Source organism: Empidonax traillii, unplaced genomic scaffold, assembly GCF_003031625.1.
Source record: "Empidonax traillii isolate 1590-97213 ecotype Southwest subspecies unplaced genomic scaffold, ASM303162v1 scaffold1113:size223165, whole genome shotgun sequence".
Classification (NCBI taxonomy): Eukaryota; Metazoa; Chordata; class Aves; order Passeriformes; family Tyrannidae; genus Empidonax; species Empidonax traillii.
The window spans coordinates 91,939-98,099 of record NW_020956306.1 but is presented as its reverse complement, the minus strand read 5'-3'; positions in this window follow the sequence as shown (position 1 = coordinate 98,099).

Below are 6,161 nucleotides of genomic sequence, written 5' to 3'. Positions count from 1 at the left end.
TACCACTTCAAACAGTGGTTGTAACCTGCTGTCAAGGAGCTAATACCAGGAGCTGTTGGGGCCTTAGCAGTTTTACACGAATATGCTGAGTTCTGAAAAGGTCAGGAGTTGACCGTTAGACAAACAACAAGTTTTACGGTTACAAGAATGCAGAAGTCAGCAGAAAGCGGGATGTGAAAAACAGCGATAACAGAAACTTTATCCAGGAATGTGGGCTTTAAGACCACCAATCGATGGACTGCCTGAGGCGCGTGAACAATGTATGCTGACCAATCATAATAGCATGCTGTGCTCGTGATCGCATGTCCAGGACTCAAAAGATTATATATTGTGTAGCCTTCTGATAATAAAGCGGATTTGAATTTGCATCTTATAGATGTGTCGTTCTTTCCCGCTCGCTTGAATGCCTGCAGCAAGGAGCCATGGTATCTACCCGGCAGAAAGCTATGCCCTCAGTGTCCCTTGTGACCCCTTCAGCCACAAGAACAGATGCAGCCACCCAGACAGAGTTCCCAAGGGAACATGCAGCCATCCAGGTCCCAGGCTGCAGGGTGTGCCTGAGTTTCCTGTCAGGGTCTGGCAGCAGCAGTGAGCACACCTGTGGTAGATGTGCCCAGGTAGAAGAGCTGCCAGCCTGGTGACAGAGCTTTGGGAGGAGGTGTGCATGATGGGGAGTATCAGGGAGACAGACCAGGAGATGGACTGGTGGAATCATGCTCTACCATCCCTGAGACAGACACACCAGTCAGCCACAACATAGGAAACAAAGGATCCCCCACCCTCTCACCACCAAGCAGAAGGAAGGGACCTAGGAGGGAGGGGAAAATGGAGGCAGGTTACTGTTGGGGTGACAGGTGAATCGCCTCCCAACCTGTCTCACCTTCTCAGGTGCCCTTATACAACAGGTCCTGGAACTGGATGGACAGACAACTGATGATGTGGACACAGGTCCTTCTGGGATGGGGGGGTCACCTAGGACAACACAATCTACCCCTCTGTATTGGTTTTGCGTGGTCAGGTTTTGGTAGTGAGGGGGCTACGGGGGTGGCTTCTATGAGAAGTTGCTAGAAGATTCCTCCATGTCCAGGAGAGCCAATGCCAGCCAGCTCCAGGACAGACCTGCTGCTGTCCAAAGCCAAGCCAATCAGGAATGATAGTAATGCCTCTGTGATAACATATTTAAGAAGAAAAAAGTTATTGCACAGATGTAATTGTGGCCAGAGAGGAGCGAGAATATGTGAGAGGAACAACTCTGCAGACACCAAGGTCAATGAAGAAGGAAGGGGAGAAGGTACTCAAAGCACCAGAGCTGAGATTCACCTGCATCTCATGGTGAAGCAAGCTGTCCCCCTGCAGCCCATGGAGGTCCATGGGAATGCAGAGATCCACTTGCAGAACAAGGAGGAGACCCACACTGGAGCAGGGGAAGGACTCTTCTCCCTGAGCAGTGGCAGGAAAAATGTGTGATGAAGTAACCGTAACCCATATTCCACATCTCCCTGTGCTGCTGGAAAGGGCAGGGGGAAGGAGAGGTAAAACCCAGGAAGGAGGGAGGGGTAGGGGGAAAGTGGTTTTAAGATCTATTTTACTTCTCATTATCCTGCTCTGATTTTGTTAGTAATAAGTTCAATTAATATCCCCATGTTGAGCCTGTTTTGCCCGTGATGTTAATTGTTCAGTGATCTCTCCCAGTCCTTATTTCAAGTCATGAATCTTGTTATATGTTCTTTCCCCATCCACTTGTGGAGGGGAGTGACAGAGCAGCTTTGGTGGGTGCCTGGCATCCAGCCACGGTCAACCCACTATACCCTCACATCACAACCAATTCTGTTAAGGAAAAAAGAAGGGTAGTTGTCATAGGTGAATCCCTTCTGAGGGGAACAGAGGGCCCAATATGCCAACTGGACCCAACCCATAAGGAAGTGTGCTGCCTCCCTGGGGCCTGTATATAGAAGCCTGGGCAACAAGGAATTAGTGGGCTTCTATGTCTCAAACACTGATGACGATTCTGCGAGCAGGAGTGTTAGAACAGGATATGGCTGGAGAAGGGGGTCATGCAGAGGTAGGACCACACTTCTTGGGGCCACCTTCCCTGTTCTGATTTATGAAGACCACACAACACAGAACACTGCAAACATAGGAATGGAGTCAAGGAGCGGGCAAGACCAGTAGAAGGGGATCAAGACCACCAAAGACCCTCAAAGCCCTCTGACCCATTTCTAGAAGGATCCAGGGGAATAGACTGTGCATGCTAACTGTCCTGGTTCTGGCCAGGACAGGGCTAACTTTTGCAGTAGCCAGGAGGGGGCATGGCTGGGACCTGGAGGTAATTCTATACCACCTCATGTCATTTTCCAGGAACAGGGGAAGGCAAAAGCTCAGCCAGGAGCTTTACTTTTAAAAAATATACAAGGCTCCAAAAGTTCACCCACTGAACTTTTGAAGAGCCTTCAGTTCTATACCTTAAGATAATGTAAAGAGAGAATGTTGCACACATTTTCTCAGGAGATACTTTTACAGATAAATATGGGAGAAAACAAGGATCTTGGCAAAAGTTTAAAAGGGTAACATACAACTAAGTAGAGCATTCCACAAAGTGATAACCCTGCCCATGCCAACCCACACAACTTAGCAAAAACCAACCCACCAGTTTAAAGTTGCCCAAAATATTGTCAGAAAATAGATTAGAAGAATAAAGAAAGAAAGAGATTAAGAGAAGAAAAATAGCTGTTGCGAGAGAGTCTTATGGAACTCCAGCTTCATATGGTAGAGTCAGGTCCCAGGAGAGAGAGAGAAAATGGAGGCCATTTGCCACTGTTTATGTGCTTTGGCCCTCTGTGGTCACCCCTCCCAGGCAGGACTTCTGGCTCACTGGCCACTCTGGGGCTCCAGGTTGGAGTGAGGGATGGTGTAGCCAAACAGAGGCTGGGTTAAGGGTTCCAGGGAGCGTGGTGTGGGCATGCTCCCAGGCTGCCCTTTTGATTGACAGCTGCTATGGAGCTGCCCCATGAGGCTGCAGGCCTGCCATGTGGGTTTCAGGGCTGCCATGTAGGCTATGGCCTGACCCTTCCCCATACACATGCTTGACTTGGTTCCAACAAAATAATTAAGTAATCCTCTGTGAGATTCGAAGCGAGTTTCTCACAAGGGTCCCTTCTGGGTCAAGATAGTGTGGTTGTGGTCAGGTATTTTCAGGCTCCGAGTGGTATAGTGGTGAACATTTGCATATGAATTGCTTGCCTTTCTTGTACACATTTTTAATTAATATTGTTGCTGTTACTGTTCATTTTCCTATCTCATTGCTGTTTCCAGTAAATTTGCCTTATATTAACTGTGATCTTTACCTTTTGTGCCTCCAATTCACCTCTCCAACCTGCTGTAGGGGAGGAGGAGGGAGTGGGCGCTGTGTGGTTTGAAGTGGTTTCAGTGTGAACACTAAATTGGAGAATACCATTCCTAAACCATGACACCAACTCATTTGAATGAGAAGCAAGAAAACTAGCCTCAGAGTGGGGAAAAATTACCTATAAAAAGATACCCCCACAAAGTCCAGGTGGCACCCCTAGGACCCTGGACACTCTGTCAGCTGGATCAATACTGGACCCAGGACTGGCAATCTCCTTTCCTCTCCTATCCGATCTCCCTTTCATTCTCTCTTTCTTGCCTCTCTTCTTTTATCCTTTTTTTTTTTTTCTCTTATTATTAGATGATAGGGAAAAAACATATACCAGTTTCCAGGTCGAGTGTGTAATTTCCTAATAAAACTTTGTGAGCTTTTTGGACCCTTCTTGTTTTTACTGTTTGTCCCAGTTTAAATGATACACAGGTGGTTTGCTGAGGATGAGTTATGAGAAAAGACCCAAACTCTTCCCTCTAAGCAATTATAAATCTGAAATAAGGAGGCTCCGATTGAAGGAAAAACAAATTATGGAAAAGAAAAAATAAGAGCCCTCTATTAAAAGGTATTTGTGTATTGGCAGAAACACGGGAAAAAAAAAAACCAGTAAAACATCCAAACAATACTCCTATACCCACAAAGAATCCCCTTCAAAACAAATCAATGAACAAGCAAAGAAAAAAAAAAAGTAAAAAGTTCAGTTTTCTCCCTTTGGTTTAATTCCAACCACAGTCACCAGGTGGTGCTGTTGGATCACTGGAGATGCAGACCCTGCAGCTCCCTATGCTTACCAGCAGTGGAATCACTGGTCACCGCCACGTGGGGGTGGGGGGGCAACACCCTCTGGGGTATGTCAGAGAAACCAGAAAAACTAGACCTCCCTTCCTACACACTGGGAAAGGGGAGAGGGAGAGGGGGAAGGGAAACAACAACAAAGAGAAAGTCTTCCCAATGAAAAAAAAAAACCACTTTTCGGCTGGTTGAAATCTTGCAACACAGTCCTCTGTCTCCCCCTGATGTGCACAAGGACCACTGCCAGGGAAAGAAAACAAACAGGAATGGTGAAAGGGGACAAAAAAAAAAAAAACCTTTAGAAAAAAACCAGCTCCTCTCCAATGAAGAATCCAGGCAGGATCCGTCACTGTCAAGCAGGTAGAGAACCACAGGAACCCCTGAGCTTCCACTCCGATCTGTGTTCCAGCCACAGCCAGCACACCAACTCCTTCCTGTTTCCCAGGAGATGAGAGAAAAAAGTAAAGTGCAATCCCTCATCCCCCCCCATTTTCTAGGAGACTAATTTCTGAGCAATTAGCCAGCCAGGCTAGTTCTTTTGTATCTCTTATGTGCTCACTTGATAGCTCTGCATACAGGGGGCAGAGGGCAGGGAAAAAATTCCTGCCTGGTTTCCAAGAACCATATAAACCATGACACCATTCTTTTTTGACCACAGACATCTACAAATCTTGGGTGCACCCTTCTTCTCAGGAGTTGGATGTGACACCAGGTAAAGGATTTTCCTAGAAAACTCTCTAGTCTAGTATGGCCCTCTGATTATTATCAACTGTTGGTTCTTCATGTTGTCAACGATGAGATTACAAAGAGAGGACCAAGGGTGATCCAAAGGGATTTCAGTGCCTTGGGGAGGTTGGTTGAAGGATCTGTTAAGGAAACTTTCCTGTCTGACCATTCAGGTTCCACTCTGGGAGTCACACTCCCACCACCTATAAAACCCTAGCCTCGGGAGCTGCCAGCTCACAGGATTGGCTAGGAATTTTACTTTAATATATAGATATAGGGTTCTTTAATACCTCTAGAGACCATCAGGAGAATAAGCCACAGGCTTGTTCCCAAAGAATTTCTTTATTAATTTAGGGGACCAAATAAGGGGACTTGGCCAAAGTTCAAAAGGACACCACACAAGCTAGACAAAAATGTTCCACCACAATACTGACTCAGCATATACTATTAATCCACAACACTTAAGTCAAAATCCAACCAATTCCACAACACTTAAGATCCAATCCCTCCATCTCCAAACCACCCCAAGCATCAAGAAAGGAGCAAAGAAAAGCAGAGGAATCAAGAAAAGAGAAGGAGAAAAAGGGAGAGACAGATTATATAGCTACCACTGAAGCCTTGTAGAAGACCAGTTCTCACAAGTCCAGTGGCAGGACCGCAACATGAGGCAAACACGCCTATGGTTTTATCTGCTCTGGTCCCTATGGTCAACCTCTCCAGACAGGGTCTCTGACCCACCAACCACTCTGGGGGTTCCAAGTTGGGGTAAGAGGCAGTGTTCTTACTGTCCTTGCCAATCTGAGGCTGGGTTAGGGGCTGCAGGAGGTGCTTTGTGTTATAGTTTTCCTGGGCTATTTGTGACTGACAGTTACTCTGGGGCTTCCCCATGTGGGTTCCAGGGGCCTGCCATGAGGGATACAACACCACCCCACCTCTGTGAGGTTTGACCCATCCCTTCCCCCTTCACACACACACACACACACACACACTCCCCACAAGGTGGTTCTGACCCAATAATAACTTGGTGCCTAACACCACCTGTCCCAGTTTAAATGAGACAAAGGTCTTTTGCTGAGGATGGATTAGGAGAAAAAGACCCAAACTTCCTTTTCTAAGCAATTATAAATCCGAAATTAAGAGGCTCCGATTGAAGGAAAACAAATTATGGAAAAGGGAAAAAATAACAGCCCTTTATTAAAAGGTATGTGTGTATTAACAGGAACACAAAAAAAAAAAAAAAAAAAAA